Raw genomic sequence first — 14,293 nt, forward strand, 5'->3', positions numbered from 1 at the left:
ACGGCATAATAATTCTTGTTATGGGGAATATATCGTAATAATGATGAAAACACATAAATAAATACAGATGAATAAATGTTGATGTAGCCCCATAAACTAAAGATATCGGAGAAAATGTTTCTATGTTGAAACGAAAAAAGAAAAATTTATATATAAATGATGATCAATGCATGATGATATTAAATAAATGTATGTAAACTCCTATAATAAATATAAACAAATTTATTAAAGGTAAAAAGAGGGAGCTAAATCTCAATGTGGAAAACCTTGCATACGAAATGAAAAACATAAAAACGGAAAATCTTGGTGTGAAAATAACAAGTTGAAGCCAACATTGGTAAGCAAATAAATGAGAGTATATATATGTATATAACTATATGTTTAAGTTTGGAAAAGCTGAAGTATATTGTCTAAGTTGATGCCTGTACATAAAGATATCAATGTAACAATTAAATCTGGGGTGTAATGAGTGAGTACATGGGAACCAAACACGGTGTTACAATACTGTGGGACCTGGCTATAATGTAGTAGATAAATACATAATAATGTTATATTATGAGGATATTGAACCCTTGAGGTAAACCGGACATTTAAATATGTGAGTATGAGTATATATCAGAGATAAATGCCAGCTCATAGATGAAATATATTACAGAAGAAAATTTTTTTTCACTATTATTGAAAATATGATATATTAGTTGAAAGTTATAAGACATATAAATAATGGAGACTAATCTGTCACATAGAAAACTAGTGTGTGAATATTAATAGTGGAACATTAATTCCTTACGGAGATTAAGACCGTTTGGGAATCTGGTGTTCAAATGGTAAATCCAAAAGGCTTCCCTTGTCAATAGTCTATGTTTCAGATCGCCTCCTCTGATAGTTTTGATCATTTTTTCTATACCGTAAATTTTGAGAGAATTAATATTTCTATTGTGGCAAGTGATGAAATGTTTGCTAACATTTGAAATGTTAACGATAGCTGGATTTCTGATATAACTCAGATGTTCAAGGATTCTGATCTTTAATTTCCTTGTAGTACACCCCACATATTTTAATTTACATTGAGAGCATTCCACTATATAGACCACATGATCGCTGTTGCAATTCATGTGAGTTTTGATTGAAAAATTGGTTGTGTCATGGGAGTCAGAAAAAGTTTTTGTAGTTTTACTGACCGTGCAAACCTTACAAGGGTGGGACCCACATTTATAGTAACCTGTGTAGTGCAACCATGTTGGAGACTTAGCTTTCGATGGTAAACAGGAGGGGGAAAGAATGTTCCCCAAAGTGGGTGCCCGACGAGAGACTACTCTAAAACCATTTGCTAAGATGGATTCTAGTTTAGGATCTTCAAATAAAACGGGAATATACCGATGAACCATTGCGCGAATTTCAGAAAACTGATTGCTGTATTGCAATACAAGCGTAGGTTTAGATGTATTTTTTAATGTCGAGATATCCCTACTTATTTTATCCCTATCAAGGGAGAGTAAGTCATTCCTATCTTTTTGATTTACTATTGCTTGGGCCCGGTCTAGTGTCCATTTTTTGTAACCTCTGTTTGTTAATTTTTTATATATTTTTTGTTGTTCCAATAAAAAACCCTGTTTGTTGGTGCAATTCCTCTTTGCCCTAGTCAATTCTCCTACAGGAATAGACGAGATAGTGTGCCTAGGGTGGCTGCTGGTAGCATGAAGGATTGTATTGCCTGAAATCGGTTTGTGGAAAATCTCCGTTTGTATGCCCTTATCTGCAGACCCCATAAGTGTTAAATCCAGAAAGTGAATAATGGAAGAATGGTGAGTGTATGTAAATCTGAGATTGAATCCATTCAAATTGAGAAATTCCAGAAAACCAGGTACGGCAGATACATCTCCCTCCCAGATGATCAGGAGGTCATCAATGTATCTGCCGTACCAATGTATGGAATGAAAAAAAGGATTGCTGGCAGAAAAAATGGTTGTTTCCTCCCACCAAGCCATAACCAAATTGGCAATGGAGGGGGAGAATTTAGCACCCATTGAAACTCCACTGTTTTGCAAGAAAAACATGCCCTCATAGATGAAGAAATTGTGCGTTAGCAAAAACAGTAAAACATCTGACATAAAGAGCTGTAGCGTCTCTTCATATGCACTATATTTGGATGTATGATGTTGTAGTGCTTGAATTGCTATATGATGTGGTATAGAGGTATATAATGCCACAACGTCACAACTTAACCAGGAGAACTTAGGCTCCCAGGGTTTTTTGTCAAAGATGTGTAACACATCCTTGGTATCTCTGAGATGTCCAGGGGTCCTTTGGACAAGGGGCTGTAACAGGTAATCGAGCCACTCAGAGAGTTTTTCTGTGAGTGACCCGATACCCGAAACAATAGGGCGCATGGGTGGCGGAATAATGCCCTTGTGGGTCTTAGGTAAGGCGTACAAAATCGGAGTAATAGGGCTCTTGATAAAAAGATAGTCATATTGTTTTTTGTTATGGTGCCATTCCCTAGGCCTTTGTCAAGCAATTTAGTAAGACGTTGTTGAAAGATGGTGGTAGGGTTGGAATCTAATTTGATGTAAGTATTCGTATCGTTTAACATTTCTGCTATCTGTTTAGTATATATACAACGATCCATGATGGTGATACTTCCCCCTTTATCTGATTTGCGAATAACAATATCAGTATTATTTTTTAAGCATTTTATTGCATCTTTCTGATCCTGTGTAAGATTCCGCTGTGGTTTTGTTTTATGACTGTTATCAGCAATTTTATGTAATTCTCGCTCCATAATGGACTGGAACCTCTATTTACCATGACCATTAAAAGGGTTTGACTGGACATTTTTTTTATTGATGGCCTATCCTTAGGATAGGTCATCAATATCAGATCGGTGGGGGTCCCAATTCCGGCACCCCCACCATCCGCTGTTCAATGGGGCAACGGTGTTCATCGCTGCGGCCTTTTCACAGTATACAGGCACATCGCCGTACACATCGGGAGCGGCTGTGCCTGGGATTGCATTTCAGACCCCATTTCAGACAATTGGACTGAACGGCAATCGCAGGCACAGCCGCTACCGATGTGTACTGCACTCTGCTTGGTCAACACTGAAGAGGCTGTAACGATAAATGGCGTCAGCTGATCAGCGGGGGTGCTAGATGTCAGACCACCACCGAACTTAAATTGATGACCTATATTAATGATACGTCTTCAATAAAAAATGTCCAGACAACCCTTTTAAATGACCAGGAATTGATTAAGAGCCTTAGCTATATACCAAATCATACCGTATACTCAGAAATAAATGCATAGTGATACTCTTAATGTTTTATTGATTGATTTTTGTAGCAAACAAATGAAAATGAATGAACAAGTTAGAAAGTAAAATATATATATATTCTGCTGTTCAATTGTTTTACTTTATTGTACACCTTAACCATTTTAGGACCAGACTAATTTTCGTTTTTATGCTTTTGTTTTTTCTTCTCCGCCATTAAAAGGTCATAACTCTAACTTTTTCGTTGACTTAGCCATATGAGGGCTTAATTTTTATGGGACAAGTTGTACTTTCTAATGGTATGCAATGTTTTTTGATTGTTGAAGTGGCAAAAAAAAATAAAGGGCAATTAAGCAATTTTTACCTTTTTTCCCCGCTACCACGTTCACCGATTTGGATAAATATTTCTATAGTTCGGCCATTTTCGGATGTGGGGATACCTAATGTGCTTGTTTATTAATTTTTATATGTGATCTAGGGAAAGGGGGTGATTTTGAATTTTTATAAAACTTTTTTTTTACACATTTTTGTCTTTTTATTTAGCACCCTTAGGGGGCTTGAACCTGCGATCATTAGATCGCTAATGCCATAGACTGCAATATCACAGTATTGCAGTCTATGGTGAAATCATTGCATTGCTATTGAGACCTGCCGCAGGCTGATAGCGTTCACAAGGCTCCCAGCTGCTAGAGGAATACACCGGCTACTGCGATCTCCCCGCGTGGGAGCCGGTGACTGGTCCTAAAGTGAAAGGCGCAGAAAAAAACCCTCAAATGCCAGTGGTTACATCTGACACCGGCATCTGAGGGGTTAAATGTAAAGGATCTGCCAGACACAGCTTCTGTGTCGAAGCCCGTGGTTAATCAGTCTGCACCTGCTCCTAGGTCTGATAGTGACTCGATCTGCTACCACTCAGGCTGGTAGGCTCAGGAGTGGGAGAACCTATCACAGCCTGGCCAGACGGTTCTAGCTCCCGCCCTCGGCCTATTTATACCTTCATTTCCTGCTTGTCTTTGCCTGTGATTGTTTCCTGGCTTTTCTGCTCCTGCTATTATTATTGACCTTGCTTCATTTTGACCCTGGCTTTACTGACTACGCTCCTGCTCTGCGTTTGGTACCTCGTACACTCCTGGTTTGACTCAACTCGTTCACTACTCCTATTGCTCACGGTGTTGCCGTGGGCAACTACCCCATTTCCCATAGCGTCTGTGTACCCTTGTCTGTTTGTCTGTCGTACACATATTGAGCGTAGGGACCGTCGCCCAGTTGTACACCGTCGCCTAGGACGGGCCGTGCAAGTAGGCAGGGACTGAGTGGCGGGTAGATTAGGGCTCACCTGTCTGTCTCCCTACTCCGTCATTACATTAAATGCTTGCGATCAGAGACTCGGAGTATATGGCGCCCACTCTGCTTCTGAGAGGGCACCATATTTAAATACCCTTTCCCGACGTAAGTCGGTGAAGCGACGTGAAAGGGTTAAAGTTGTTTTTTTTTAAAGGGGGGGGGGGGGGTTTATCCGGGAAGTGAAAATTTTCTCTTAGGGGCTGCAAATGAAATAAATAAAACAAAAAACCAATACTTACTATCACGGCTGTGGGATACGTGGACCCACTAGGCCACTCTGCCGTAACAGAGCACCAGCTGGTCAAACGGAAAGTCTATCACAGACACTAGGGCAAGAGTACCTGGGTAGGTGTGTTGTGCTGTGCCGGACTATCGGAAGCAGGCTTGTACCAAACTATTGGAAGCAGGATTGTGCTGGCTAACCGGACTTAAACACTGAAGTCGTCTCGGACACTGGACTTGAACACTGAAGTTGTCTAAGACACTTTACTTGTGTCAAGTAACACCGGACACGGATAGTGCAGTCGTCTCGGACACAGATACTGAATAGGGGAATACGGGATACAGCTAGGGAAGCTTTGCAGACAAACACTAGGAAAGACAAAACATTGCTCAGGCAAAGATTTAGTGGGCAGGGCTCCTTTTAAAGTCCAGGGTGTGCTGGGATAGGTTGGGATCCCTACGGTCAGAGCAGTGGAGAGAGTAGAGTGCGCCGTCGTCCTAGAGCAGGGAGACGCCGGCACGGAGGACAAAGGGGCTGATGGGATGAGACCACCGGCGCTACAGTAACCCCGCTTACACCCACTCTTCTTAGGTCCAGAGCTTAAGAAGAATTTTTTGATGAGAGCTGGAGCATCCACATTCACTTCAAGCTCCCTGATCAGACCTCTCCTCAGGACCAAAATCCTTCCAATCTACCAGGTAGAAGGTCTTCCCTCCTACCTTCTTGTAGTCCAGGATATCCTTGACCTCGAAGACGTCAGAAGAACCAGTGGAAACAATTGCAGAGCCAGGACATTTACTGTACTGGTTGAGGATCACAGGTTTCAGGAGAGACACATGGAAGGAGTTGGGAATCTTGAAAGTAGGGTGTAGACGTAACTTGTAAGACACCAGGTTGATTTGTTGCAGTACTTCAAAGGGACAAAAATCTGGGAGCGAATTTGTAAGAGGGAATTTTCAGTCAAATATTATATTTCAATGTTTTTATTGAAATTTCCAAACATAATAGGGAAAAGGGGAGTGTAGGGAAAGGGAATACATACAGGTTACAGTATATTCAGCAATGAAGTAGACATTCATGAAGACTGTTTAATTACATCTTATTACATGGTACAATACTATAGGTCACTTGTTATAGAGAAAAAGTTAGTCAGATGTAAACAAGGGGGAATGGATGTTAGGACAAGGAAGCTTATCCAAAGAGCTTCCCTGTGGAGAAACAGAGGAAAATATGAAAATCAAACAAAACATTAAAAATTGAACACTCTCTCTCTTGTCTGATCAAAAAATCTCACCCGTTCCATATGTGACCAGCATGTCCCTCAGGTTATCGTCCCCTCAGCAACACGGCGGCATGTTTCTTTACCACTTCCAAGCAACTGACAAGGGATTCTCTTGGAAACATACAGTCTGTTCCAAACATCTTTTAATCAAGTGTTGTGTGTCTAGGTGTAACATAAGTTAGGCCCCATGCACACGACCGTAAAAAACGGAGCCATTCACTTTCATTGAACACTGACACTTTTCCGTAGCACTACGGAAGGGTGTCAGTGCCGTGGAAATGTTCCGGAAATTATGGAACATGTCCGTTCTTTCGCATTTTGCGGGCTGTGCTCCCATACTTTGTATGGGAGCACGGCCCGGAAATGCGGCTGTCAGTCAGCGGCCGGCCGTGCCCGCAATCGCGGGCCGTGATTGCGGGCATGGTCGTGTGCATGGGGCCTTAGGCGTTAAAGAGACTCTGTCACCACATTATAAGTGCCCTATCTCCTACATAAGGAGATCGGCGCTATAATGTAGGTGACAGCAGAGCTTTTTATTTAAAAAAAACGATCTATTTTTACCACTTTATTAGCGTTTTTATATTTATGCTAATGAGTTGCTTAATGCCCAAGTGGGCGTATTTTTACTTTAGACCAAGTGGGCGTTGTACAGGGGAGTGTATGATGCTGACCAAAGTAAAAAATACGCCCACTTGGGCATTAAGCAACTCATTAGCATAAATCTAAAAACGCTAATAAAGTGGTAAAAATAGATCGTTTTTTTTTAAAATAAAAAGCACTGCTGTCACCTACATTATAGCGCCAATCTCCTTATGTAGGAGATAGGGCACTTTTAATGTGGTGACAGAGCCTCTAAGCAATTGGTGGGTCCCCTGACAAGAGCCTATCTTTCATCTCAATTGGCAATAAAACGTTCCCAGCTATCGAAGAAATGTTGTACACAAGTTTCTTTTTTGGTCGAAGCCTTCACCCAGGAAAGAAAGTTTTTCTAGATACATTCTAAATGGAGGGGGTGTGGGATGTGTCCATGTGTGTAGAATAGTTTTTAGACCTGCAGTAGAGACCATATGTAGCAACTTTCTGCTCCCTGAAGTACATGGGGTGTATTCCACATCGATGTGACCAAAGATTGCCCAAATGGGATTAAATGGGGCTAATTTACCAGATGAGTGGTGATAAAGGTGTGTATCTTCATCCAGAAGGACTGCACCTTCGGGCAGCTCCAAAGACAGTGATAAACATCTGAAAAATCCTCCCGGCATCTGAAACATTTATCAGTGGGAAATATAGTCATGTGAAACCCCTGAACTGGCGAGATATTAGCCCTATGGTAGATCTGTAAAGTCATTTCAGTATATCGACTTGAGGGGAGGCATGTGATGCTATTTTCAAGAGCAGTGACTGTATTGTTTATTGTGTGCTGTCAATCAACCATTTAGTCATAGATAGCTGAGACTCTTGATAATCCAAGGGACAATGTAGGAGCGAGACAATAACGAACAGAAGGTCGGGTTCCACTCCAGGGAAGCCAGATGTGGAAGTATCTGCGTTATATAGCTCCGCGCTTGTAGGTTTTGTAAAGAATGTGAAAGTTATCTGTGGGTATTTGGTTTTGAGGTTGTCAAGGGAGTGAATACTCTTGTTGTGCATATCTACTAAATGACCAATGTTTTCAATTCCTCCCTTTTGCCATTGAAAGAAATGGGCATGTGACATACCAGACTGGAATTCCGGGTTGTGTGTTAGGGTGAGGAGTAATGAATAATTAGGCTGGAGAGATCTAGTAGATCTCATTTTCTGCCATGCCCGCCATGTCATGATTAAGTGTGGGTTGTTTTTACATACATCTAGAATTTTGTGATATTGGAGGTGTAGAAAGTTAGGCAGTGTAATGGTTAAGCTATATTTCCCATCACTAATTGTGTCCATAAATTGTGAAGTTTTGTGCAACCAATCCATCGCAACTCTCATCAGCGCCGCTATATTATAGGCCCGAAAATTAGGAAAATCAAGGCCCCCATAAAGTTTTGGTTGTTGCAGGATATTGTATGAAATTCTACGACGTCCCCCTTTCAATATAAACGAGCGATACAAAGAATTTGTTTTTCGTCCTTAGGACGTAGGTAAATGGGTAAAGAATGGAACAGGTACAAAAAGAACGGAAACTCTACCATTTTGATCAGGTGAGCTCTTCCCACGTAAGATAGGGGTAGAGGTCTCCAATTTGTTAGAGTATTTTCCAAAATGTAAATATACGTTTTGATGTTGGCTCTATAAAATTTAGTAGGACACTTTGTAATGGAAACCCCCAAGTACTTTATAGAACCAGCACGCCACTGAAATTAAAGCGTTAGGCCCAGGACGTTCTATGTAAACCACGCAACATCAGAGCTCGTGTCTTGTCGGGATTTATATAATATCCGGACTATTTCCCCAATTCTTGTATATCACGAATCACTGGCTCTAACTTCGCCATGGGATCTCTAATTATTAGTAAGACATCATCTGCAAAATTTGCCAATGATGGGCCGTGGTGATGTCCCCCCAATGTCAAAGTGTCCTGAACCGGCTTTAAGTGAAACAACTGGGTCAAGGGAAAGGTTGAAGAGTAAAAGTGAAATGGCGCGTGCCTCTAAATATATCCAATGGTGCAGTATTCTGTCCATTGACTGTAAGTTGCATCTGTATGTAATGAAGAGAATTTCTAAAATCTGAGCCAAATTTTCTCTTTTGTAGAGTAGTATGTAGAGCTGGCCAGGAGACCTTATCAAAGGCCTTTTCTGCATCGAGGCTTAGCAGCATCATACGAGGTTGTTCCGATTCTTGTGCGGTTATGGTAGCAGCTACAGCTGCACTGAAGTTCGTGGCGGCTTGTCTATATTTTACGAACCCCCTCTGAGAGGGATGCATGATGTTTAGGAGAAATGTTTGAATTGAATTAGATAAGATTTTAGTTAGAAATTTGTAATCGCTATTTAATAGCATTATGGGTCTATATGAGTGTGGTAAGGTATGATCTTTATCTGGTGTCGGGAGCAAATTTGTTCTGGAATCCAGAAAAAGGTCCACCTGAGCATTATTATGTCTTATTATTAGCAGAGAACATTATATCCGTCCTGACTTAGTCTTCCATGATATGAGAGTCAAGTGAAGCGGTATGTTCTTCTGACAAGTTGGGTAGGTTTAATGTTTGTGAGAAGGAGTGTACAGGGTGGGCCATTTATATGGATACACCTAAATAAAATGGGAATGGTTGGTGATATTAACTTCCTGTTTGTGGAACATTAGTATATGGGAGGGGGGAAACTTTTCAAGCTGGGTGTTGACCATGGTGGCCATTTTGAAGTCGGCCATTTTGTATCCAACTTTAGTTTTTTCAATGGGAAGAGGGTCACACACTGATAGCAACACAGCAGAAGAAATGCTAGCACAGGCTTCCAGTATCCGTAGTTTCAGTTGCTGCACATCTCTTATCTTCAACGCATAGACAATTGCCTTTAGATGACCCCAAAGATAAAAGTCTAAGGGGGTCAGATCGGGAGGCATTTCTTCTGCGGTGTTGCTATCAGTGTGTGAAGAGTGGGAGAAGAGTGTTGCATTGACAATCCAACACAATGGGCAGCACTTTGAACACATTTTATAAGTGGTCAGAAACTTGTAAATAACTCATGAAAGAATAAAGTAACGTTAAAACCAAGCACACCATTGTTTTTCTTGTGAAATTCTCGATAAGTTTGATGTGTCACATGACCCTCTTCCCATTGAAAAAACTAAAGTTGGATACAAAATGGCCGACTTCAAAATGGCCGCCATGGTCAACACCCAGCTTGAAAAGTTTCCCCCCTCCCATATACTAATGTGCCACAAACAGGAAGTTAATATCACCAACCATTCCCATTTTATTTAGGTGTATCCATATAAATGGCCCACCCTGTATATTAGCTATATCCATCGGGGCCGCCCTATATAAATCCTTGTAATAAGCGTGTAAGACCAGACCAATATCTTCAGATGTGGTATAACAAATCGCCTGTAATCGTGTCACGGAGTGGGGTTATAGGCTTGTACTTCGAGCGGGGATTTGTCAAGCGAGCCAGCAGCTTTCCTGGCCTATTTGCTTCCCTGTAGAATTTATTTTGATCTCATCAACCAAATAATTTGGCTGTCAATAAAAGCATGCATGATCTGTTTGGCTTCGATGTATCATTCCCTTACCTGGGCACCCTGGTGCTTTGAGAATGGTCGTTGACCATGAAGAAGCGATGAAAACGCTTGTAACGAGAAAAATTTGGATATGGTATGTTTACATTTCAGATTGACATAGTTAATAATGTGACCACGAAGGACCGTTTTAGATGTGGCCCAGAGCAAAGGAACATCATCCGAATGTGTTATCGTCCATAAAATGTACCCAATGCGTGCGAAGATATGTTTTGAAATCATCTGAGTGGTATAAGTGCGCTGAAAATTTCCAGAACCTAGTCCTCATTTGAGGAGTAAGACCCTTTATGGCAAGCGTGATAGGCGCATGATCCGATATAGCTATGGGATGTATCAGACTATTGACCGTAAATTCAAATACATTTAGGGAAAGGAGGAAGTAATCTATTCTAGAAAAGCGGTCACGGGCGGGTGAGTGATGGGTGTATTCTCTGGAGTTAGAATTAATAGTACGCCATGGGTCGTAAAGGGATGTTTCCATCTGATATAAAAGATCCCTAGAGGAGGGAGTCACCGATTTGTCTGTCTGAAGAACGATCCACCATAGGACATAAAGTAGTGTTAGTCACCCCCATTATCAGATTTTGGTCTTGGTGTTTTAATAATAGCGCTTCCAAGCAAGAGAAAAAATGTGTGTATGTTTAAAAGAGTGTAGATTTCCGCTCCATGGAGATCTTTAGGAGTAGGTATCTCCAATTTTTGTCAACCACTTCCTCCTCAACAGAAAACCGAAGCCCCCTTCTAAACACAATTGCCACTCCTCTAGATTTTGAAGAATAACGGTCTATCCAAGGGGCTTTTAGCATGTTATTTTTTTTCTTCCAATGTGTTTCTTGGGGAAATATGATGTCTGGTTTAAAGCGTCTAAGATACGTGGTTATTTTTTTACGTTTTACGGGTCCGCCACATTCCAAGATATCACCTTAAACATGGGTGAAGTGGAGTATTGTTCTGTTATGTTAGCTACCGGTGTCAACATCTAACCTGAAGTATGTTAGTCAGTAAAATTCTCTGCAGTGCCGTCTTTAGTTGTCCCAGCGAGCAACGGTGAGCAGGCAACATGGCCGGTGTTGATACTGTGAGGGGTCCAAGAGCCACGATAGGAATACTATAAAAAGGTGGGAGAGAGAGAAACATTGATATCATCTTACTTAGCAAGAGCCAAGTAATCATCAAATCTGGCCCAAACAATAGCGGTCTCATCAATGAGTAACTAAAACAGTTCATACAAGAGGAGAAAAACTTTTCTATAATGTCCTCTTGTTGGATGTGAAGAATCTTCGTTCACAGTCATCCACCCTTAAGATCAGCCCGGGGGTCGTCATTCCTGACATTGTCTTGCTGTAGATGGGTCATTAAATAGAAATTGCCTGCCTTGATCCTGGACCCATATGTTGGCCGGATATAGTAGCTGGAACTGTATGTCATGGTCATGGAGATATTGACAGATTGGGGTGAAGGCCTTTCTTTTTTGTGCTACCATCACTGGGAAGTCTTGAAATAGGAGTATTGAGAAGTCTCGGGCACATAGCGAGCGTTTGTTCCTGTATGCCCGTAAGAGCTTTTCTTTTATGGCCCAATTGAGATATTTTGCAATGACTGCCCTCTGTCTCCCGTTGTCTGGGAGGTTTAATTCTGTGAGCTTGTTCTATAGAGGGAAGATCAGGTGGTCGATCAAGGCCTACGGCAGATCTGAAATAAGAAGATCAAGAAGCTCATCACTTACAATAGTTTCCGGAATGCCAATAAATCTCAAGTTACTTCTCCTGTCTCGATTTTCGAGATCTTCCAGTTTGTTTTGTAGGTTTGTGATAGTGTCCCTTTGTAGGTCAACGGTCTGTTCCAAATTGGCTACAACTCATTTGAGGCAACTTTGTTTTCCAGGTCTGTAATTTTTTGTGCGTTCGTAGTTATGAGGGCTAAGGCTGAGTTGATTGATGCGTGTAAAACATCAAGTCTCTTGTCAAATAAAGTTAATAACAAATCGGGATACTTCCTCAGCTACGGATGTGGCGTGCAGACCCTCTAAGTGAGGAGACATTGGTGAGTTGTAGCTTGGAGACATACACTACCGTTCAAAAGTTTAGGGTCACTTAGAAATTTCCTTATTTTTGCAAGAAAAGCACAGTTTTTTTCAATGAAGATAACATTAAATTAATCAGAAATACACTCTATACATTGTTAATGTGCTAAATGACTATTCTAGCTGCAAACGTCTGGTTTTTAATGCAATATCTACATAGGTGTATAGAGGCCCATTTCCAGCAACCATCACTCCAGTGTTCTAATGGTACATTGTGTTTGCTAACCGTGTTAGAAGGCTAATGGATACTTAGAAAACACTTGAAAACCCTTGTACAATTATGTTAGCACCGCTGTAAACAGTTTTGCTGTTTAGAGGAGCAATAAAACTGACCTTCCTTTGAGCTAGTTGAGAATCTGGAGCATTACATTTGTGGGTTCGATTAAACTCTCAAAATGGCTAGAAAAAGAGAGCTTTCATGTGAAACTCGACAGTCTATTCTTGTTCTTAGAAATGAAGGCTATTCCATGCGAGAAATTGCCAAGAAACTGAATATTTCCTACAACGGTGTGTACTACTCCCTTCAGAGGACAGCACAAACAGGCTCTAACCAGAGTAGAAAGAGAAGTGGGAGGCCCCGCTGCACAACTGAGCAACAAGACAAGTACATTAGAGTCTCTAGTTTGAGAAATAGACGCCTCACAGGTCCTCAACTGGCAGCTTCATTAAATAGTACCCGCAAAACGCCAGTGTCAACGTCTACAGTGAAGAGGCGACTCCGGGATGCTGGCCTTCAGGGCAGAGTGGCAAAGAAAAAGCCATATCTGAGACTGGCTAATAAAAGGAAAAGATTAATATGGGCAAAAGCACACAGACATTGAACAGAGGAAGATTGGAAAAAAGTGTTATGGACAGACGAATCGAAGTTTGAGGTGTATAGATCACACAGAAGAACATTTGTGAGATGCAGAACAACTGAAAAGATGCTGGAAGAGTGCCTGACGCCATCTGTCAAGCATGGTGGAGGTAATGTGATGGTCTGGGGTTGCTTTGTTCTGGTAAAGTGGGAGATTTGTACAAGGTAAAAGGGATTTTGAATAAGGAAGGCTATCACTCCATTTTGCAACGCCATGCCATACCCTGTGGACAGCTCTTGATTGGAGCCAATTTCATCCTACAACAGGACAATGGCCCAAAGCACACCTCCAAATTATGCAATAACTATTTAGAGAAGAAGCAGGCAGCTGGTATTCTATCTGTAATGGAGTGGCCAGCGCAGTCACCAGATCTCAACCCCATAGAGCTGTTGTGGGAGCAGCTTGACCGTATGGTACGCAAGAAGTGCCCATCAAGCCAATCCAACTTGTGGGAGGGGTTTCTGGAAGCATGGGGTGACATTTCTCCCGATTACCTCCGCAAATTAACAGCTAGAATGCCAAAGGTTTGCAATGCTGTAATTGCTGCAAATGGAGCATTCATTGACGAAAGCAAAGTTTGAAGGAGAAAATTATTATTTGAAATAAAAATCATTATTTCTAACCTTGTCAATGTCTTGACTATATTTTCTAGTCATTTTGCAACTCATTTGATAAATATAAGTGTGAGTTTTCATGGAAAACACAAAATTGTCTGGGTGACCCCAAACTTTTGAACGGTAGTGTATGTGGTGGAGTAATGTCACCTCCCGTAATCAACTCCTGAGAAAATTGTGCCCCTTCTAAAGACTGAAGGTCCCGGCAAAGACCTGTTTGGCATTTTATCTTTTTTGATGAATTTAGTAGCTAATCTGGTCATGGTAGGCAACGATGTAGGTCGACCGTGTATAGAAGGAGGTGAAGGTTGATGCAGGCGTGAGGAACGTGGAGTCTGTCCATTATGCAAATATTTGACCATGATCCGGATAAAGTAGGAAAATGAGAACCCTGTTTT

The 14,293-nt window shown here is 41.3% G+C and overlaps 1 long non-coding RNA gene across 1 annotated transcript in view; it reads left to right on the top strand.

Annotated features, from left to right (window-relative positions):
• The first annotated feature begins 235 nt into the window (after nt 1–235).
• The window catches only part of LOC142659497 (uncharacterized), a 57,262-nt gene continuing 43,204 nt past the window's right edge, over nt 236–14,293 (top strand). Inside the window, exon 1 of the long non-coding RNA XR_012850337.1 lies at nt 236–337. This is a non-coding gene — a long non-coding RNA (uncharacterized LOC142659497). The remainder of the gene's footprint in view (nt 338–14,293) is intronic.

The sequence above is a fragment of the Rhinoderma darwinii genome, chromosome 8, assembly GCF_050947455.1.
Source record: "Rhinoderma darwinii isolate aRhiDar2 chromosome 8, aRhiDar2.hap1, whole genome shotgun sequence".
NCBI lineage: Eukaryota > Metazoa > Chordata > Amphibia > Anura > Rhinodermatidae > Rhinoderma > Rhinoderma darwinii.